The following is a 24,099-nucleotide window of genomic DNA, read 5'->3' as shown; positions in this document are numbered from 1 at the left end:
TTGAACCAGGCCTAAGTAAGGCTGTAAATCTACCTCATTCCATCTCGTTACAGTCAGGCTTTTAGCTTTAGTTTCTGATTTAGACAAACAAGGATAGGCTAAAACTCTATTTAAGAAATAGGACAGATAGTGGAGGTAGCAGGTATGTGTGCTTATGCTTTAGCTCTGGCTTACCATGTACCTTGGGGATTACATTGAACTAAAGAATTTGTGGTTGTCACTCATCCAAAGTAACAAAAAATTAGGACTTTTATTAGAAGCCTGAATGATTGTAGCCTAACATTTATTTCATGTTCATGTTTTTAACGCAGTCATTCTGACTTTATATATGTGTTAGTCGTATAACAACTGAAAAGCAGAAAATCAAAGAAGAGAAAGGCTGTTATGAATGCTTAGATATAAAGTTATAGGGAGCAAAAAATATGCAGGTACAAAAACTCACCTGACCGCGCAGGCCAAGACAACATATGTAGTTTTAAAAGCTGAAGATAACTGTAGAAATGTCAAGTGATTTGCAAGAATTGAGAGTCGCTATCCTTGGTAATGTTTCCGTAGATATGGATTACAGAAAAATGTTGTCTTGCTAACTGGTTGCTAGATGCATGCTTTACATTAAAGCTTCAAGGTCGCGAATGATGAGTTTTTCGACTTTTTAAAGATTTCAAGGGATTCAAAAATGTACAGCAACTGTTTCAATAATATGGTTTACAGAAGGATGTTTAAGAACTGAATAGTGAAATGGTATATACAGTCAAACATGGATAACTCGAACTTCAAGGGACCGAGCAAAAGTGTTCGAATTATCAGAGCATTCAAGTTATCAGAGCACTGTCACAAGTCCATATATTTACTTATTTATTAGTAGATACATGTACATATACAAACTATAATATAAATCAAAAGCACAAATGGTTTGTTTCAAATTAAATGCTTCTAATGTAAAGTTTAAAACGTTTTCATGAAAAAGTATAGAGATTTTTCTATCACTTGAGATTGGTTTGTTGTTTGAGGTGATGTTATTGCCAGGACGTTTTTCAGATTGACATTGGCAAAACTTGATCGTTGTTGAAATGCTCAAAAGAAAAGACATTTTTTTCTTTTGGGGTTTTACCCACGATCAATTTTGCCGTTTTTTCTTGAAGTTTATGCAGATTACCTTACTTTACCTGGGATTCGTTAAGAGCAACACTCCGAGGCAGTTCAATTAGAAGTTTTACGAGGTTTTACGGTACATTCTATATCACTCACGCTTTTTTAATAGATACTTATTGAATGTACACACGTATTCTGTGTTTAGGTCAAACGATGAATAGCTTTTTGTAGCTCAGACAACGCATACGTTTAATTACAACATTTTTTAAGACGTTTTAAACATTCAACATTCCGACGTTGATTCAACACGGAATCAACGTCGGAAAACTATTCATCACGGGCTAGCCGAGTCACGCACTCAAGGATTTTCGCCACGCACATACAAAACAACATGCGATTTTTGTTTTGTATGTGCGTGGCGAAAATTCTTGCGCGGGTGACCCGGCTAGCCCGTGCTATTCATCGTATCGCAGTATAAATCAAATTTCACCAAACTTTTAGAAAAGTCGTTGACAAAAATATTTTGCCGATGGTGGTAATAACGACGCTTATGAATTACGAAAAGATGAAGTTTACCTCTATGGCTTTGAATAGGCCGTTTCGGTAGCTGTTGGGCAAAAAAACAGTTCGAATTAACAGTGTTGAGTTCGAGTTATCTATAGCAATTTATCATTACGTGGGAACGGACCAAAGAAACTGTTCGAATTAACCATGTTTTCGAGCTATCCGTGGCCGAGTTATCCATGTTTGACTGTAATTTATATTGTAATATTCATACAAAAATTATTTCCGTACCATATCCTTATCAAAGCTTCCATTGCAAGGCAAAAGTTAGCAGTAGTTCATTTTTCAGTATAGAAATTTAGGACGAAAAATGGATGTAAAATGAGCAACATTGTATAATGCTAGAACTACATGTAGCATCAGCTTTGCTAACAAGGCTTTGTGAAGGATATTAGATACGCATGACATGAGAAAAATCTTTTACCATGGATGTTTATATTATTGAATGATATTATTAATATTCCCAGTTGCAGATATTACTTAAGAGAAAATGACTATTTTGCCATAAGCTTAGCTTTTGAACATTTTTTTGATTGGCTAATCAACCATGATACAGATACATGCAAAATAATTAAGCTCTCTGTATACACATTAATATGCTAGTTAGCAACAAATTTGTGTGTAGCATTAGCAAAATCAATGACTAAAATTTGCTTTATAGTTTTCCAGTGTGCTGCAGGACCCTTTTTGTCTCTTGTGAGCTTTAGCTTTCAGAGCCAGACATTACCCAGTTCAAGAACTGAAGGTCATAATCTAGTAGCTAGCATTATTTAACCATCCATTTGTATATAGCTGAGGGTATGGCATTATGTAATAGCATGGCTGGGGGTTGTTTAGTTCAGGCTAATCCCATCGGCCACTGTCAACACCTCGCTGGCACTTGTTACACGCATTACTCATGCTTCTTTGTCTAATGGTGCGTGTACACTGGCCAATTTTGTCACCCATTTTGTCGAGCACAGACCAATTTGATGAGTAGGTGTGAGCAGAGAGATCGGTGTTGGTGCTGATTTGAAAGTCGGTGTCCGGTGAATCCCAGCAGCTCATCAGCCAATCATAAGCTAGGAGCCTCTGATTAAATGAGCCTAAGCTTTAATGGCAGTTCTAAGTTTATGAAACGAAAGGGCTAGGTTTAATGAGAGGCTAGGAGACTGTCATTAAACTTTCCCTAGTGCTCTTTCTGATAGTGAGCTTTTATTTAAATTAATTAAAAGTGAATAGCCAGTTGTATGACTACTACTAGTACTACTACTAGTTCAACTACATGTACTACTTTAAAGGAATTTGCCGGCCCTTACTTGGCACGATCTAAATTATTTCATACAGAAATAAATTGAGTGTGATTTTATTCAAGGTTTTATTAGCGAAGGAAATTTACTAGCCGAGGAGCGTACGGCCATTCGCTCTGTCTACTAAGTGAGCGTTGCGCCCTTATATACAATAAAATTGCCCGTTCCGGCTAACGGAACCGAGTAGGAACACCAGGTAACAATGTTTAAATGGCCGATAATTAGGCCCGCTAGTGCGTTGATATGACAACATAAACGACGACAATTGGTAGCCTAACGAGTAACAAGGCTATAATAAAAAGGAAAACACATATAATAAAATATTTATAGACATAAAATATATACAAACATATAATTACATATAATACAGACTCTCAGAGCTCCCGCAGCTGATCCTGCCATCAACAAAATCTAATCGTCATCGGAAGATTCCATTCGGCATTCAGTAGTTGCTTCTAGCGGTAGTAGTAGGAGCAGTAGTAATAGTGTAGTACTAGTATATAATTTTCCACATCAAACGCGTTGATTTTTATGTGTACTCGTCTTTGCGTGGTTGGGTGAAGGTCAGAACGGCGAAGCGCTGTGATTGGCTGTTGGTACCGAAAAAAATGGTTTGATCGTTGCAATGTAAAGGGGAGTCGGTGTTGGCACCCATACGTGAAATGTCTGAGGTACCGGTCTGAGTCAGAGTATTGGCACCTAACCGGAGTCGGTCCTGGCCAGTGTAAACACACCATAACTTGTGATGTACTGTCTAACTGGTCTTGGTCAACATGAATGCATGCTCACCATCAATTGTCTTTTTTTCTGTAGATTCTGCAATCGTGTTTCGTAATGATGCTATGATGCCTGACTTGCTTTTGGTTGCAGGTATGTACTGACAAGATAAAACAGTGAGACTCTTTTTTCAATTTTATTTTCAGGGTTTAATTATATGGTCTATAATTTTGATAACAACTGTGACTTAGTCTTTAGCTGAACGCCCTCTTTTCTTGTTATTTTGCTACTGTTACTCATGCCAACAAGAAATTTAAAAATCATATTGTTTTAACTAATTATAATAGGAAAGGGTGGAGTACTATTTAAGATAGCGTTTTTCTGTAGACCCACATTACAAAAATCATAATTAGCAATCAATATAGCTCTGGTCATGACATTAAAATTAACATTTTTGTGGTTTAGTGTCATGCTTAGCCTCTGAACATTGATTTCAATGTTTTCCAATGTTTCTAACTTGAAAATTTTGAACTCTTTAGATTACACCATACTGACCCTCTTATAAAGCTTAACCCTGTCTATAACAAATATGATTTCATCTAGTTCTTAATAGCCTAGCCGAATAACCTTATCCACACTGTGTAGTACTGTCCTGATTGTATTGTGGCTGATTTTTGTTAGTACAAATTAGGGTTTGGCACTAGGAGTGAAACTCACTGAAAATTCATGGGGTTATCTTCTCTCAAATCTTGTAATTAGAAAGTTTGAGTATTTTTATCTTGTTGGCTAGAATTTAGACTGCTGCGTGTGAGATTTGGTGCTTGAATTATTTGAACAGAATGGATTAATGTTGGGTTTACTGGGACTGAAAGATATGTGATATTCAACAACCAGGCTTGCTACGAACTAATGCAACTATGAAAATAATTATAATTGCATTTCAATATCATGATGACTAAGCTGGTGTCTTGTAATAATTTAGGTTGTACACATAAAACACCATAGATATAGCATGTTTCAGTCAGTTCTACTAGAACAATTAAATATGACATGGAGTCGTGTAGTGTTTTTATAATTTTAGTCTCCATTCTTCTTATTTGAGATTCTGACGCTTGTCGCCAATGTTTTTTGTAGTTCTACCTGCAAAATGATAAAAAGTTATTTTCACCTGTAAAATTACAATTTAAGTATATATATTGAACAATACTTAAACTGTTCTATGTACTCGAAGAAGAGATAGAGATAAGGTTCGAGTGATCAAAAAAGATATATGTGCATGCAGGGACAAGAACACTCCAGATAACCTAATCGCAAACCAAGAAAACCTCTGTAGTCATAAAAGCCAAAGAAACTGTAGAAATGTCAAGCGATTAGCAGTAGTCGAGAGTTGCTATAATTCATAATGCTTTGGTAGATATGAATTACTAAATAATTTTTCAGCAAGCTTAGCTTTTGAACCATGATACAGATACATGCAAAATAATTAAGCTCTCTGTATACACATTAATATGCTAGTTAGCAACAAATTTGTGTGCAGCATTAGCAAAATCAATGACTGAATTTGCTTGATAGTTCTCCAATGTGCTGTGGGACACCTTTTGTATCTTGCAAGCTTTAGCTTTCAGAGCCAGACATTACCCAGTTCAAGAACTAAAGGTCATAATCTAGTAGCTAGCATTATTTAAACATCCATTCGTGTATAGCTGAGTGTATGGCATTATGTAATAGCGTGGCTGGTGATTGTTTAGTTCAGAGAAATGGCTAATCCCATCAGCCACTGTCAACACCTCGCTGGCACTTGTTTACTTGCGTTACTCGTGTGTCTTTGTCTAACTTGTGATGTACTGACTAACTTATCTTGGTCAACATGAATGCATGCTCACCATCAATTGTCTTTTTTTTCTGTAGATTCTGCAATCGTGTTTCGTAATGATGCTATGATGCCTGACTTGCTTTTGGTTGCAGGTATGTACTGACAAGATAAAACAGTGTGACTCCTGTTTCAATTTTATTTTCAGGGTTTAATTATATGCTCTATAATTTTGATAACAACTGTGTCTTAGTCTTTAGCTGAACGCCCTCTTTTCTTGTTATTTTGTTACTGTTACTCATGCCAACAAGAAATTTAAAAATCATATTGTTTTAACTAATTATAATAGGAAAGGGTGGAGTACTATTTAAGATAGCTTTTTCTGTAGACCCACATAACAAAAATCATAATTAGCAATCAATATAGCTCTGGTCATGACATTAAAATGAAAATTTTTGTGGTTTAGTGTCATGCTTAGCCTCTGAATATTGATTTCAATGTTTTCAAATGTTTCCAACTTGAAAGTTTTGAACTCTTGAGATTACACCATACTGACCCTCTTATAAAGCTAAACCCTGTATATAACAATTATGATTTCATCTAGTTTTTAATAGCCTAGCCGACTACCCTTACCCACACTGTGTATTACTGTTCTCATGGTATTTTGGTTGACTTTTGTTAGTAAAAAGTAGTATTATACTCACTGGAAATTCGGGAATTATCTTCTCTCAAATCTTGATATTTAAAAGTTTGAGTATTTTTATTTTGTTGGCTAGAATTTTGACTGCTGAGTTTGAGATTTGGCACAAGAACTCTTTGAGCAGAATGTATAAGTGCTGGGTTTACTCCACTTAAAAGATGTGCAATATTCAGCAACTATGCTTGCTATGGACTAATGCAACTCGGGAAATAATTATAGTTGCATTTAAATATCACGCTGACTATGCTGGTGTCATGTATTAAGTTAGGTTTTACACAAAAAAACACCGGAGATGTAGCATGTTTCAGTCAGTTCAACTTGTTCAATTAAAATGACATAGAATGGTGTAGTGTTTTTATAATTTTAGTCTCCAATCTTCTGATTTGAGATTATCATGCTTGTTGTCAATGTTTTTGTAGTTGTACCTGCAAAACAAAAGAAAATTATTTTTCATTTGTTTTTACAATTTAGGTATAAGGAACAATACTAACCAAAACAGTAAATAATGCAGTATCTCATCAATGTTAGCCCTCTGAACCCTCACAGCTGGTATTACGGAATTGCGTAGGCTGTGGCAGAAACCTTAATGGCGGAATACAGGCTTCCATATGGTTCTGTTTACAAAATATGTTTTTAAGCAACAGCAAAAACTAATAAAATTAATTTTTTCGCAGGATGTTAGATTCTGAATTTCACTTCCATTTGTAACATTTTTCACTTATCTTTATCTACTTCTTTCATTATAATAACACATTTTATTAGAATGATATCGCGAAACAATCAATATGACTCATTCGTTGGTAGGTCATAAATGACTGTGATACAAATGTGGAATTTTATGATAATAAATATAAATTTCCAGTATATTTTGAGTCATGAAAGGATGATGAGTGTGCTATGGATGAATATTATCTGTAAATGTTTAATGAGTGTTTAAAATCATGCGAACTTTTATAGTTTTAGCCCGAATAATGGTGACATACTGTTTTTTTCTGTTTGATGACATCTGCTGTAGGTTGTCCGACGTTTTGTACTGCTGTTTCACCAAATATCATTGCATTGTTAGCACGTTTAGCTATATTTGGTAAAAAATTAATAACTTCGGATTGCTGGACATGTTGTCTAGGTTTACTGACACGCATTGATTAGATCGAGCAAGGATCAACGGGTTAAAACTCGGTTTCGTATCATGGATTTTTACAAGTTTGTATTTATATTTAACAACTATGATATTATCTTACATGTATTTACATAGCATTGTCTAATTTATTTGAAAATTAGAGCTTTAACTAGCAAATGTGGTTGCTGTCTAATGACACAGGCTTGGGTAATATTTCATACCAAGGGTTAGCACAAAGCCATTTGCATAGCTATTCATCCATAACATCTCGTGTATTGCTTTTCATTTGACCAGCACTTTATGTATTTCTATATCAAATTCATTGACATACAAACTGGTGGTGACTCACGGTTCTTTCATCTATATAGGCTTGGGCGGTCATCAAGGTCCTCTTCCTTGCATTGTCTTCCGGAAGATTTTGGCGATGAGTAGATCATAAATGTCAGTTGAACGCTTCTTCCCTGTCATTAGACACGTACCCAACCTAATTTTGAACAGCTGGTAAGTCATCATTGACTACTTGACTTGATGGGCTTTGTACTTAATGACCTCCCATATACTCTCAACACATTAGTCATAACTTATAATAAACTTTCATGGCTAGCAAAATCGTAAATGATACAGAATTTGAAGCGAACACGAGTCAATACACAAACCGGCTATAGGAAATCAATTGATTCTTCAGAAGATTGCGTCAGTCTACCCCAAACCTTCAAAATAAATATATTGATATATATATATAACAATAACCAATAAATAGATTTAAGAATTCAAGCAATTTATGTTTACACAAATTCTGTACCATTCACTATCTCACTACCCACTTTCGCCTTGAAATTCTAGAAAATTAGAGATGCGAGCTTGCAAGGTGGTTTTTGATGTATCACTAAATGCCCAAAGATGCGAAAGGCCAGTTACGGAAACTACATCACTCGGTTTTCCCGTCAGGTCTGCTTCAGATTTGTTTTAAAAAGGTTGGCTGAAAATGAGAGTATAAGCAAATCGAGAAGTTACCAGCCAGAAAGAGATGATTTAAAAATTAAAATGAAGAAAAAATAGAATTAGCTCTAATATAAGATCAGAACGTTTTTTTCAAGAATGTTTTATTAAGCTGAATTCAGTTATATTAAATTTATACTTTAAGTTTGTTTATGCGATGCCACAAAAGTGTAGCGTACCAAGCGTGTTGCATCAGGTCTCTCTCTCTCACAATCATTAGTGCTATGATTCTCTGAAAGGTAAGAACTCCATACGGTATGCTACTGTATGGACTGCTGCATACTGCCACTACTCAAAATTATGTTGTACATAATACTGCTACATTTTAATGCAGACCATAACCTTTACATAGGTATTTGTAGCCTTGGGGGCATGGGTATAGAGCATGAATAGATAAAATCATGTATTTTTTCATTGTAATATCTCTTATTGGTAGTTTTTTAGAGGATGGCAACACAATAATTTATCTTTAGTTAATTTATATAAAAAACATTTTTGAGATAGGACTTTAAGAAAATTAACTTGCGAGCTTTTGTCCCAGAATGCATTTTGCTCTCATATCAGACATGACTGTACAGTAGGCGCTGCTAAAATGAGATTATCAGTTCTAGGAACGTTTACATGATAAGGATTTTTCATTATAAGAATGTTAACATACATGTAAATTGTCTAAACCATTTCAGGACCTTTCCAAACTCGCTCATGTGAGAATCCGACTTAAATTCTTTTGAATGTATTGGCGGTGCCTTAACTGTATTATTGGTTTTCATCGACAACTTTTCATGATCAACCTCATTGGTTTAATAGACCATGATTGTGGTAATTTAACAATAATTTGATGAAGAGCGCATAGTTTGACGCGACAGCGACTTACAACAATTGACTAAGAAAAAATAGTTTCACTATAAAAAAGCGATAGTACCTTTTCGTCATCTATTCGTTCTTAAGAGCTCAAGATTGCAACTCCAACTCGTGACATTCAGATGCACCGACCAATAGCCTTAAAGTATTTATCAACAATTGCACTGCTATATGTACCTATTCTCTGTTCCGTTGTCACTTCAGACAAATTATCACAAGAGTCAGAATGTCATGGAAATTGTATGTATTATATGTATAATGCTTTATGTACAGTGTTGGGAAAAAATCTTTGTCTGCCTGTTTAAGTAAGTGTAGCACTGCAATAAATTCATCATAATTTGAAATATTTTGCACCGCATACATAAAACCCTGTATCAAAACAATCCTAATGAGCTGAAAAATAGAAATAACTAGATTTTAAAATTGCCAAATATCTTCTATTGTATCAACCGCTGCCTACTAATTCACACTGCATACCAGAAAATATGTTATCGCAAATTTCGTTATTATCTCTTCTTTAATTATTTTCTAAATTGAAAATAACAGTTTTGTACTGTTATGGGCCCAGAAAAAAGCCATTGGTGTTGTTTTGCATTTTAATATTTTATCTGGTAGCCTTTGCAGACTATAACCATTCTGCAGCCTTAGGCATGCTGTGAACAAGCCTCACGAGCGCTAGAGTGTTCATAATCTGAAACCAGCAATCATGTTGGACAGCTGGTTTTTTCAAACGCCTTGATCATGGTAGATCTTTGGTGGTTTGATGCTGCATTCATTTCTTTACCACTTAATTTTCTTTAGATTGAAATACTCTAAGCTTCTTCACTATTTTTCATTGCTCAGATTGCCCATCGTAAGCAGGCGAATGATGAGGTCGTTGACACATTTCTTATCCATGGTTGATGTTGACGCTGGTATGAATTCTGGGATCTCTAGCTGTTCCTCTTTTAACAAGCAAAACTGTAAACCTTTGCTGCACATGCTGTCCAACAGGATCTTTATTGTTGTGATAATATTCCACTTGAAAATTAATAATGTCATATTGCGTTTGAAAATGAGTTAATAAGCACTGATTCACATTGATTGGCCTATAAATGATTATTGATCCCTGATTAACCGTAATTTTATTACTGATGGTGTCAACAAGATCTAATGTTAATTTACTTTTAAATGATGCATGGTTTGTCAGGGTTTAATCCCTCTACATGACTACTACAACAAATTTACCTAAAATGGGCAGTGAGGTTTGAGGTGGACAAATACTTTTTGACACCGCTGTATGTCGCTTTCTTTTCTCGCAGGTGTGGCGAGACAGACTAACACTCAAATCAAACTTTAGAACTCGCCCGATGATACACTTTAAGTTATATGGAGTTTTTTACGCGGTACGAAGCAAAAACTTCACAAAATTGCCCGACTTTTTCTAGAATTTATGCTATAGGAGGTATACGTTATAGGAGCATCTACTTTACTCTAAAAGACCATGTGAGTTTGTGAGGTACAAGTATCATGTTTAAAGTGTGCAATAGCTCCCATGTAGGATACTTTTGCTCCCTCATCATTAATTGAACTTGAAAGTTTATTGTGTATTATCTAATTTTTATCACTTTTAGCCTTGCTTGTCCTCTAGCGCAAAGCCGACCTATTGCTCCTAGATGTGACTCTGGCACTTATGGAATAAAAGTGCAAGCTGAGTTATCAGTAAAGATTTTGACAGAACTGTTCATGAAGTGAGTGTGAGAGTGCTTTAATTTCAATGCTGTAGTTTATCCCATTTTCTTTCCACTTAAAATGGAATGTTTGATTAGTACGATATTTTAGGCAGTTTGAGGCCGCTTGCTTTTGGGACAATGTTTAATTATGGCTGCTGATGTACTGGCGGTTAGGACATTTGAAAAGCTGATAATGGTGTTTTTATAAAACCCGACAACAAATTCAGAGTAATTTTTTGCTTTGTAGCATATTTGACTCAATAGAACAAGTGTTATCGCTGAAGCATTCTCTTAAGGTGAAAACAAATTAGGCGATAATTAGAGCGATATTGCGTTAGAGCTAATCTGCGTTAAAATTCACTCAGCGTGTTCATGCAGAGCGATAAAGCTAGAATTTCTCTACACAACTTTATTGCTAACGAGATGCATTTCGATTGGTTAGTTCTTACCAGAATGTAATTTTACGGCGGGTAATTATTTCTTACCGATGTTCAACAACGTACATCAGCTCCAATTTTCTATTTTGTTACGAAACATCTTCAGAACGAACACTCAATTGTTCATGAATTTAATAATAGCACTCCCAGTTCTGTCCATCATAACAAAATTAAAAAAAAAACGAGTTGAAAACCAACATCCGGAGTCAATCGTTGCGCCGGTTGACCATCTTGAGAATGGTAAATATTTAATATATTAAATATGAAAAACCACTACAAAATAAAATATGTATAAAAAATTGTAAAAACATTACAGCTAAAAATACAAGAATCGTTTTTCTTTTGTCTTCTTGTAGTGTAGGCAGTGTACACTCTTTGAAAGGGAGATAGGTTTAATAACAAATGTGGAGGTTGTTTATGTTGTAGCCTAGACGACGACATTTTGACTGGCCTAAATTTATCAACAACTCCGAAAAAACTAATGATACGGATTTTTATTGGCAGTTTGTGAGCGTGCCCATTATATGATTTTACTAGTAAATCGCTCGAGTGTGTTTATGCACGCACCAGCGATATCTTCGCCCTCATGACGCTTGCAATAAAATCGCCTAGTGTGTTTGGACCTTAAAAGCTCCTTGCTATATTTTCACAAAAGGCGAATATACCTAAACCTATACATATACTGATAAGGTAACTTACCTCCTCAAATAGAGTTGGCGTTCATTAAAAAGATGGCGCTCGATTTTCAAAGCAATCTCCTGATGTGGTCCCAAATAGCGGTGCCAATCAAATCAAGGTGCATTCAAATATAGGTTTAACGGTAGCTCACTTTCAACATTTTTCCCAATACCAAATTGAAGGTGGTCATAGACTCTGTGCATAAAGTCCTCATCAACTTATTTTTTTATACAATGTTAAAATCTTTGTTCTTTTGTAGAAGTTGTTTAATCTGGAGAACGAAGATGAGCTCACCACGCAGAACTATTGTTCTTTAATCATGTTCTCACAGAACTAATCATATTGGCCTACAAGTGTTTTGAAAAACTGAAGGGTAAGTTGATGAGTCCTCTACTTTTTGTAGTCCTAATCTTCTGATAATTAAATTGGGCTTTGATGACTAAAGTGAGCTCTGGAGACTGCAGTCATTACATTGGGTAGTTGGCTACACTAAAATACTATAGCACTGACAATCCGCAAAAAACAGTAAAACAATAGTTATGAAGCAAAATAACCATGTATGGAGTGGCATGTACAATTGATATTTAAATTGTACAAATACAATATCAAAGTATTAAAATATTAACCATTTTTTAAAGATTGAATGTATTTCTTAATGAGTGTAGCCTGGGTTTTCCCGAATGGAAAAAGTATAAAACACAATCAGATTTTGGTCTAGTCCATTAACTGAGTGCGTACAACAGGCTGCGCAGTGCAGCTCAACACAATGTACGCTTATAACCAAGAGCAATGCGCTAAAAAATATTTGTACAAAACATTTCTTATTAGTGAGTAGGCAATTAGTTAGCCGGTCATATGTGTACCTAATAGGAAAAAACCAATCGCCATCCTGCATCTAACTAATAGAAAACATGTTAACAGCCAACAGCGACCAAAGTTTTTTGAGAATCATTATTTTTGTTTTTACAGTTTATTATTGCAATAAACAGCTGTGTTAGACCTTTACAGCTACCAAGGTTTTAGAAATGGGCAATAAATAAACCTTTGGAAAATGGACTACTCATTGCTACCTATTGTATCAGCAAAAGAGGATGAGAACCTGACCAAGCTCATACTGCAACACACTTTTTAGATTTTTTGTCGGTAACATTAGGCGTAAAACCTTCTGCTGATTAATGTGTATGTTAAAAAACTCTGATAGGCGGTGTGGTTCATAAATAGGGTCATCTTAATCTGAGGGCACACTTCATTGGTGAAAATTAGGTCTTTAATAAGAGCCATCACATGTAGGACAAATTAATGTACCAAAGTCTGTTCTATTCTAATAAAAAGTGTATTACGTTATTCAATAGAAAAATGATATGGTAATGATGCTACTACTACCAGGCACAATAGCCTTTTAGCTTTTACTTTGAAACAATTTTTATTTACCCTTTATGGCCACAATGTTTGCGCTTTAATTCTGGAATTGTCTGTTTGTGTAATAATGTTCTATCTACCAATCTTTCATACAAATAAAAGTGTCCTCAAAAACCCTGGCCATCATTTTTAGCTGTTTTTTATGAAATCTAGAGGCATTTGAAACGTTCTCTCTTCCAACAGCGTCCATAATTTTTTAACCTTGTCTTAGCATTTTACAACATATTGAAGGGTAAAGTAACAATTTGTTCAAAACTTCATGAACTTGTAGTATGGCTCTTACTCTGTTTTTTTTACACTAAGCCTGCTTATAAAAATGCTGATGAAATGCAGTTGCATTTAAGTTCTGCATAAATTGTCTAAATTGTTTTTTATCACGGCTTCATTAACAAATTAAAGACTTACTAAATTTTGATCTTGCAGCCATTTTTCCTAATTGTGCACGCAGTATGATACTCAATTACAACAAGGCATGAAGTAAATGTAATACGAAGCAGTTTTTGCACTGATTTCTTATGTCTTATTTTTATGTTGAAGATGTTTCAGTGTGAACTCTTAAACTATTAATAGTACAGCTCGTTTGGCAATGTGTTTCTGTATGGCCAAGTGCTGCATGATGCGGCTTTAGCAAGCTTTTGTACAAATTGTTTCCGATTACTGATTAATTAGTAAATTATCTTATTACATCTATACCTGATTGAAAAAAGCTATTATTTGCATATTTTGAGCAAATGAGAATGCGTTTACAACCTGAGCATAGTTTTGCTTTGCAAAAACTTGTTTTATGAAATCTTCTTACTGATGACCAGTAATTTCAGAAGCAATACAGCCATAAATGGTTACTAACTTCAGATCTATAGACTGAGCAACTTTATTGAGCAATAGTACTAATGAGAGTAATTATGTTCATCAGATTAATTAACATGTAAACTAATAATATTCATAAATCATCCGACTAGAGTTTTGTGCTTACCTCACAGTAATTTCAAATTGGACGAAAAGTGGTCCCTCTCACTCGACAACTCGTTTGTAATATTTTTGGGGGCATGAACTAACATAAAAACTTATGCTGACAAACTTGCTATAAAAATATTGTTAATAAACAATTGGGGTGTAAAGTTATAACCATTTATACACTCTTTTAGAAATTAAGTTTCACGAAACACTTATGTCGCGGTAGAGAGATCCATTTGGTAGTAAAGGAGTTGAAGTTATCAGCAGGTAGATCATATGGGTTGCGGTCACAGAAAACATGGTTAAGTCGCAAATCACGAAGTTGAGTTATTCGACTTTGAAGTTGCACCAACTGAACTTATAATATTGGTAACAAATTTTGTAACCTGTAGGTCTGGACCAATCAAATAATGATCTTTCTGAATCTGAAGTCAGTTTAGCCAATAAAAGTATTTTACCATCGAAAAAAAACTTAAAACCGTTGCTATGCTAAACAAGAAGTACTGAAAAATGGTGTCCGCTAAAAATAATTGTTTCTTTTTTGCCAATTTTAAAGGTAACTTTGACATTTTGGATGCTTGTAATGAGTACTTTGGTATTCTAACTGATGTCAAAAGCAGTGAAAGTAAAGGGAGTTGTGGTGATATTTTCCTAACGATTCTTACAAGATTACTACAATATTTAATAATAAGAATAATTATTCAATTTTTATGAAATTATAATCAGATTTAGTTATGAGAATAATTATTCGAGTTTGCAAGGTCGAAGTATATAGTGACCGATGGTGTGCAATATGTTACTGTTTTTAATTTTCTAAAGATTTTGTTGATGATTTGGGTGTGCCCAATATCGCGATACAATCAAGCTGTTTTTAATATCTGCAAAAATAAGTAATACACTTTCTTATAAATATACAGCTATTTCTTTGACAACCAGCTAAAATCTGTTTAGATTTTTAAATTCAGCATAGTTTTTTGGATCCAAGTACAGAAATCTAGATAAATATCACAATATCTTGATATTGGTTGCTATGTCGTTTTGAAATGTAAACAAAACTTTACATTGGTTTTCGTTTCTCAAACTTTAATACCAGTTTTCTTGGAACTATGTTTTTGCACTAATGGTAAACGTGCTTCAGTTTTTTGACCATATAATCTGCTGCAATTAGGCTAGAATCAAAATTGTGTTTGCTAAATCTTGTAATCCCGACTTACCATGAATTCTGTGATCATGACACATATCAATAGTTAATGCACTGTTTGGAACTTATAGTGCTATTGTAGAACTACAATAAAAAATATGTCATCACTAACAGAAATTAGCTACCAGTTTTGATTTTGTATAGGTGTCTTGTTTTCTATTACAGATTTTAATGTGTTTGCAGGACAAAATGAAGCAACTGCAAGAGGTTTATTATAGAATTTATTTCAAATTATGTTCTTATGATAGAACTTTCCGTAACAAACTTTCATTTGGCTAATACTTGTATCCATTTTTGACTAAAATAAGTCGAACCAATTTGTTTCACTCCTACTACCTGCCCTAAATTGGTGCAAATGGTCATCAGAAATGTGCTTTCTTTGCGCTGCTAAAATGGCCCATTAAATGTACTTTAATTTGATGAAAACTCAAATATTGGTTAATTATTGGCCTTTCCAAAATACCGTAAAATACTCATCTGATTTGCATGTACGACTTAGCTGCCCAAGTTGTCAATGCATGGTACTGGAGCTTGTTATCATTTTGCTTGTTGAAGGTTGACTTGCAACAAAATTTCATTACGGTTATTTGGTATCAAAAGATTCACCATGGCTTACTCTGCAGCTGTGTTGTGTGTGCAAAATATGGAGAACTGTGATTACAAGCTCTTAAAAGCTAAAAAAGAAACAGTTAATCTCCGCGATCCCGAAACCGCCGTAGATTGGAATCAATTCATTTCTCTGACATAGTAAAATGATTTGGTTATTGTTTTGACACGTGATCTTCTCACATGAATTGTAAGTTCCGTAAAAGGCTCAATATAAAACTTCTTGTAGCACTAATTTATGACATAAACTTTGGGTTTCGCCAAAGAGCTCTTACCAAATATAGATGCTCGCTAGTTTACAATTTTGTTTTGGGTTGATCTAATCGTCTAGTCGCAATCTCATCATGTGACCCATGCTTCCTGCCAAACAGCGCGCATAATTTCCGCAGCATTTTTTGACTATCACAGGTGACCAACAGGCTTGTCATGCTTATCAGATGATGATATGCATTCCTTCGAGCTAAGGTTAAAAATTAAACCATTTTTTACGGTAGGTTTTGAGATATCGGTGCTCAAAGTGACATCAATACAGTGATGAGGAAACAGATGCTTGAGGACAATAGACATCGTTTTATTGAATGCGTGAAGTGTAATTGTGAAAATATTTGAATGAATGAGGTTGCATGAAAGTGTAAACAAAAGCCATCTTGTTGAGCTACGTTCCATTTGACCCATGTTTGGAACGGGATTCTAATCTTCGGCAATTTCGTGATGGCGGCGATTAACTTTTCGCTTTTGAGCTTTTAAGAGCATGTTATCACATTTCTACATATATTGCACATGCAACACAACAGAGTAAGACATGGTGAATCTTTTGATACCAAATAACTGTAGCGTGAATTTTGTTGCAAGTCAACCTTTAAGCATTAGTAATCTTTTAGAAAAATGACAAGATTTTCTTTTGGAAACATACCTTTCAAGCAACAACGGTATGCGAGTGCCACTGTACGTAATTTTGATTAATATTCTTAAACTTCATAATCATTCTTAGTATTGACTAAGTATTATTGCATGTTTATAGTTGTCATGTTCTTGCATTCTGGTTGCCTGTCCACTGATGATAGCACTTGTACAGACTATATGTAAGCATATTGTCTGGGATAGGAACTGAAACTCACAGTTAAAACCTATGGTGACCAGCTCTAAACTTTACTTTGCAATAATATCTAAAAGCCAAGTCCAGATCAGGGTCAGACTACTGACTATCAATTTTACGAATGAGTAATTGCTTTTGAAATACCACTTCAATATTTGAAGTCCTTTTTTTTAATAGAATATGAATAAGTTTTTACATTGCTTAACTCGCGTTTTTCTATTGCCTACAAATCACAATGGTGACAAATATCAAAGCTGGGATTGAGAGTCATAAGCTAAAATATCAGATGCACTTCTGCTTGCTCAGTTTTTTCCTTTTTTTGCAGCAAGCAATGAGCTTTCAATTGATTAGCTATGAAAAGAGTTTAATTTAAATCGGAAAATCATCCATTCAAAAAATGTGATATTTCTATTTTGTTATTACTAATTGCAGGGTGTTGCTATAACATGTTCTGCACCCACTCTGGTGCTAGAAAATTTATCTAAAGAATTGGCGATTCAAGGTTACAAAAGCTTACATATTTGGGGAGGTTTCTGGTCAGAGGAGAGCGGACAAAGGAACTTAGTGAAGGTAAATTAGAGTGTCAAAACACCAAAATATTGAGTGACATAGAATGAACCTTGGTGAAAAACAATATTTTTTTAGATGTATTTTACAAATATTGAGATGAAAAATGTTGTGCTAGTCCGAAAATTTCAATAATATGTATTTGGGCGATGTATCTAATAGTATGCAACAAGCTATAGCTTTTTTTAACTCTGAATGACACTCGTATTGCTTAACTTGCATTTTTGTACCATTTACAATCTCTGTTTGTGAGAAATGTACCTTTTGTTCCAAATCCTGTTCGGCCTGTCATAGCTGTTTTTTGCAGTCACCATTCAATTTTCGGGATTAACGGGGACCAGGGTCTTTTGTGGACAGTGAAAACCCACAAAATAAAAAGTAATGTTTTTAAGTATATACATTAATAAGCCAAACTTTAAGGCCAAAACACTTGCATTGTTTCATAAGCATAATGTATTTGTTTCCTATGTGAAAAGTAAACTTAAGTTCCTTTCATTGACTTTTAGGTCATATTCTAACTTAAATCCAAGTATTTTAACTCAAATTATGAATTTTTTGTAGTATGGGCATAGGTCAGATTTTTATCTGGTTGGAATAGCTGTACAGCAAATTTTGCTATAATGTACATGTATACCTATTATAACGCAAATTCCTCTCAATGTAAATAATTTATGTAAAGCTTTTGTTTGACCAACATAAGTAATGCCATATAGGGTAAAGTGTCAAGTTGGTGAAAGTTTCCAAAATTTTTAACAAAATTTTCATAGTTGTCCTTAAAAATATCGCTTACATTCTTGCCAAACTTGAGCAATGATGAGATGCATAGGGTTCGCTATTATAGATACCAATACATTGTTAAACTAGTTTGTCATTAGAGATTGTCATTTTTGTCAAAAATATGTAAAATGATTCGCCTCGCAAGAAATCAGAAATATTTGAAGGGGATCTATCAGTGAAAGCTTTGGAGTGTTAATACAGACGGTTTCCTACTTACGAACATTCGAGTTACACACAACGGTACATACGAACAGGTCTGCGCGTATATTCATCGATAATACCGACGGTATTACCGACTTATTAGCGGCAGAAAGAGGCGCTACATAGAAGCATCACCCAGCATCCACCTTCCTCTGCCCAGTTTGTTGCAGGGCATTAGTGTGTGAACGTATCTCCAGTGCGTAAAGAACTTTTTTATTTTTCCTGTATGTATTGTAAAGGAGTTTGCCGACCTTTACTTGGCACGATCTAGACTAATAAATAAAAAGAAGAGAGTGTGTGTAGTTTCATTCAGCTTTTTTATTAGCGAAGGAAATTTCACTATTCGAGGAGCGTACATCTATCTGCTCTGCTCAAATAAATAAGAGCGCTCCGTTATATTCAGTAATATCAACTGTTCCGTCCTAACGGCAAACGGTGAGCACACCGGCTAACAAGGTGAATAAATAGGATCGCTAGCGAGTTGGTATGACAACAATAAAAGTGACGATAAATGATAGTGTTATAACATGATATCAGATATAACAATAGCATAACGAGTGAAACAACGGTATAATAAAAGGACGACACATAAAAAAGGACAACAAAGATAAGTTCTAGCATAACGATTAAAACAACGATATAATAAAAAAGGACAACACATACGATCAATAAGAAATGCTGTGTCATGGCCCGGCGTCCACCACAGTATTCTCTCCATTTTATTAAAAAGTTTTTTCAGTACAAACCAATTTACAGGTTACTTATACAAGCCTTAAACATACTAATATAAACCTTCAATATACTTATATACATGTAGGCCTTAAGCTTAAGGTATAATACAAAATATAGCACTGAAGCAACTTACGACCAAATTCACTGTACAAACAATTGTTCGGAACGTAACTCGTTTGTAGGTTGGAGACCGTCTGTATACCAAGCTGAATGTCATGATATCTAGTCTCATCAAAATCTATCTTGCTCCTAAGCTCTTCCCGACGATGGATAAATGATAAGTCATACAGACACTGATTTTACTTTGTTAGCTAGCCGCAACAAGTATCAGCCTGTCTTTTGTGGCTTTTATTCACCTCACCTTCTGTTTGATCTCCAAATTCATGTTTACTACCTTCAAAACTGAATGTTTTTTAATTGTCAAATCAGTTGATATGAGCATCAGAGTTAAATTTTTAGCTGACCTAGAATTTATTTTGGTCATCTCAAATAGTCTACGAAGATGAACTGTTATAAACGAGTGCATTTGCACAGACATGCTAATGGCAAGGAGTAGCTTTATCATATAAGCAGAGACTAAATGGTGTAAACAAAAGCTGAAAATCTGTTTTAATAGAAACTTCTAAACTATTTAAAGAATTTCAATAATGTCTATATAATTAATGATTAATGTATAATCCTAAATATTTAGGATTTGTTTTGAGTGCACGAGAGAACAACTCTGCTTTGCAGAGTAACCTGGCAGTAACCCTATGCTTAATTTGTACATGTATGCATTGCAGTGAAAGGCATATTCATACACACCAACCTTACAGTGTTAAAGGCCAACTGAATGAAAAGGGACTTTTATACAATTCATAGTCAATCTGTGCATGGAAAAAATTGACCGCGTAGACAGTTAGGAATTTTACTCAGCTCAAGATTTTGAATCAACTTGGCTTGTACCAACAAATACCCTGGCAGTGTAGAGTGCTGTAAAAGATTATCAGTTGCAATAAATATGCATTCAAATATTGCAAATTATTACAAGGTTAATTAGCATAGTTTTTGTAGTGTCAATCTAGCAAGGTAAATGTTGCAAGTTCAAATCCAGCGGGATGCAATATTTTTTCATTATCCAACGGTGGCTTTATATGGACAGACACGATTCTCATCACAGTACAGGCTGAATGTGTAAAATTTTGTAGATTTTGGTGCATTTTGCTTAAAAATAAGAGGAATGGTAACGCTGTAATTATTAGTTTGTAAAATAAAGCTTTTCTTAACCCAACTATTCATTACATTTTATATTTAAAAGATACCATTCTTACCTAATAGTTTGACAAAAAAGCTTTAGCTTAAAAGAAAGCATTAATGATAATGTTTGTTGTTTTTTACTTTTATTGAGTTAACTTGTGTTAACAACATCGAAACAAGAATTTTTTAAGGCTTACTAGGTTAATTTTTTTTAGGCATAACATCAACATAGTGAGAACTGCAATCTCTTTAGGGCAAACATAATTATGCAGAGTTTCAGTAGGAAAGCATCTTCTGTGTGACTTACATTTAGTACAGCCACCAATATAGCTAGCTGCAAAAGCCTACTCTTCAAGTTTCTGGCCAATCTCCTAAGCGTTCTAAAACAACATGATGGAGCACACTTTTTAGTCAGTATTGTTTTAAAGCTGGTTTGATATCTTGGGAAAGTCTGTAAAATGAGTAGTGTTCAACATTCTCCTAATTTTTAACTATACTAACAGGTTAATAACTGGTTTCTTTGCAGGTAGAGCAGCATATTTACCAGTGGAGGAAAAGTGTCTAGATTGCCTAACCTTCAAACGACAAGTTGATGTTCAATTTCCAAAAAGGCATCCAGTGACTGAAATGACATCCAACCTTAAAGTTCTTTCTGTAGCTGGGTGTGTCTACAATCAACAAAGTTCTCTTGCGAATCGCTTCTAAGATCTCTAGCTAAAATCATATTTTAAACGTTGTGCAGAGCCATTAGTTACAGCTACCACAACTTCACACATTATACTTTGAGGTGCTAGGAGATGGTCGCACAATTTGCAAGACAATTATAGAGCTCAGTGTTTTGAAGCTCTACAGCTTTATTTGACAGAAATAAAATAGTCCACTTTTGTTGATAAATGTTTTATGGTATTCTTGTGAATGCTTTGATTTTTAATCTTTTGGTAATGTAACAGCTGTTTGGCCTGCTTTTGATAGGTTGCTCCATTTGCACTAAAGACTTTTAGATTTATACAAACTCATTGTGTTTTAAGAATGTTTTATTTGTCACCGTTGCACTCACTTGAGCAATTTGTTTGACGTACTTATATTGAGCTTTCCTTTTCTATAAACTCAACTCCTTGATGGGGTTGCTTAAAGAGTCAATTTTTTTCCTTTTGAGTAAGTTTGGGCTTTTTTAAAGAAATATGCTGACCAATGTTGATAAATGCGAGTTAGATATACATGCATGCAATCTGCACAGTGTGTTCAATGTTACTGCATGGTTTCATCGAAAGCTCTTATCTGAAACCTTTTATAATCCAAAAAGCCCCACATATGCTATATTTCCCAGTTTTGCCTCAGTAGCAATGAATTGACTAAATCAAATTTTATAAGTAATAAATGTGGCCACAGGTATGCAAATCTCCCATGTTTGACATTTATGTTTTAAAAATTTGGTGTCTCTGACTCTACCAGGCATATTTGGCAGCATGAATATATGCACTGTTTTAATTAATATACATTTTAAAAGTTTTCTATTTGACAACTAGGATGATTTCAATACCAATTACTTGATGTCAATACCATCCTAGCGTTTATTGCAACTTATTACAACTTTTTTTAAATGGACAAAGTGCTTGTTTTTGCATTGCATGCCCACTAACAAGGTATTAAGGAAAAGCATAAGTTTTCAATTTTATGAATAATACGTATGATAAACTTTAGATCAAAGCACACACAGATGTGCCTGCAAATCGGTTTTCTTAGGTTCTGTTGGCAAAATCCCTGAAATGGGGTTTCAGGGATTAGTTTGCCTTTTTAACCAATTGATAGAAAATTAAATGATGCAATAAAGGTTCATTACAAGTAAAAAGAACCAAACTAAATATCATAGTTAGCTAAATTTATATAAAAAGAAGAAGTAGAGCTTGGAACTAGGACTATCTAATTCAAGATATAAAAACATAATAGGAGGCCCTGAATTTAATGAGAAGATAACTTCTCTTGCAAAAGAGAAGACAACTCAGAATTTTGTATAAAGATTTTCAAATTTTACGCTAATGGGAGGTCCTCCATTTCAAACTACAGAGCCTCCTAACCTGCAAAATTTTCCAAAATGTTGAACTCTCCGACAAAATTTATGCAAAATGCAAAATAGATACGTATGCGATCAGCATGACGAGTAGAGTTGTTTAAGCATGTTTCTAGCGAAGCCTCCTATCAGAAGCCTCCTATTATCCGAAAGCCCTATATCGTGGATATATTTTTCAAAGTGGCCTCCTATTCAATCTAATTTGACTATATATATATATATATATATATATATATATATATATATATATATATATATATATATATGTACATATATATATATATATATATATATATATATATATATATATATATATATATATATATACATGTATATATATAATGACAAAGGAAACCTAACGGCCAATACAGAGTTGCTAATCATGGCAGCCCAGGAGCAAATGCTCCCTACAAGACAACTCCAAACAAAAATCTATTGCACTAGAGACGATCCTAGATGCAGACTGTGCAAAGATGCACCTGAGACCATCCAACACATCATCAGTGGATGCAAGCAGCTAGCAGGAAACGCATACACTGAGCAGCATTATCATGCCGCATGTGTTGTGTACAGAGGTCTACATGTATGTGATGAGTATGGCCTTAATAAACTGCAACACTGGTAGGAAGCTCCTGGTAAGGCCAATGAAAATGATCGCGCTAAGATCCTCTGGGACTCCTACATCCAGACTGACAAGCATGTCTTAGCAGACCAACCAGATATAGTGGTGGTGGACAAGGAGAACAAGAGAGCTACTATAATAGATATAGCAGTACTCAATGACTACAACATAGACAGCGAAGAAAAAGAAAAGGTAGAGAAATATCTCCCTCTTGGAGAAGAGATTGAAAAATGCTGGGATGTAAGAACAACTGTAATCCCAGTAGTCATTGGGGCACTGGGCGCAATAACATCGGCGCATAAAATGTGGCTTGCCCAAATACCAACAGCAATCAACTCAGGTAAGTTGCAGAAAAGTGCGCTACAGGAAACAGCTAAGATCTTAAGGCGAGTGCTCAAACTCCTAGGTCTCTGGTAGAAGACCCGAGTTAGAGCAGAAACTACCACCCATACGGGTTAATCGGGGTGAGGAAACAATTTTTTATACATATATATATGTATATATATATATTTAACATATATCTTTACTATTTTATAATAATAGTCTATATATCTTTATATAAGCTGATGATAACATATATATATATATATATATATATATATATATATATATATATATATATATATATATATATATATATA

At 34.5% G+C, this 24,099-nt stretch overlaps 1 long non-coding RNA gene across 2 annotated transcripts; it reads left to right on the top strand.

The window, feature by feature from the left end:
- Positions 1 to 4: 4 nt before the first annotated feature.
- On the top strand, positions 5 to 21,908 carry LOC137410204 (uncharacterized). Of its 2 annotated transcripts, none has more exons than XR_010981019.1 (8): positions 5 to 142; positions 3,759 to 3,815; positions 5,571 to 5,627; positions 7,661 to 7,793; positions 10,766 to 10,882; positions 12,239 to 12,352; positions 17,688 to 17,825; positions 21,295 to 21,908. It is a non-coding gene; the product is annotated as an uncharacterized lncRNA (long non-coding RNA). The 2 variants fall into 2 exon arrangements; XR_010981018.1 differs by having other exon boundaries at positions 19,715 to 21,908.
- Positions 21,909 to 24,099: the final 2,191 nt, after the last annotated feature.

This window comes from Watersipora subatra, unplaced genomic scaffold, assembly GCF_963576615.1.
Source record: "Watersipora subatra unplaced genomic scaffold, tzWatSuba1.1 SCAFFOLD_187, whole genome shotgun sequence".
Taxonomy (NCBI): domain Eukaryota; kingdom Metazoa; phylum Bryozoa; class Gymnolaemata; order Cheilostomatida; family Watersiporidae; genus Watersipora; species Watersipora subatra.
This window is presented reverse-complemented; position numbering and strand designations above follow the sequence as displayed.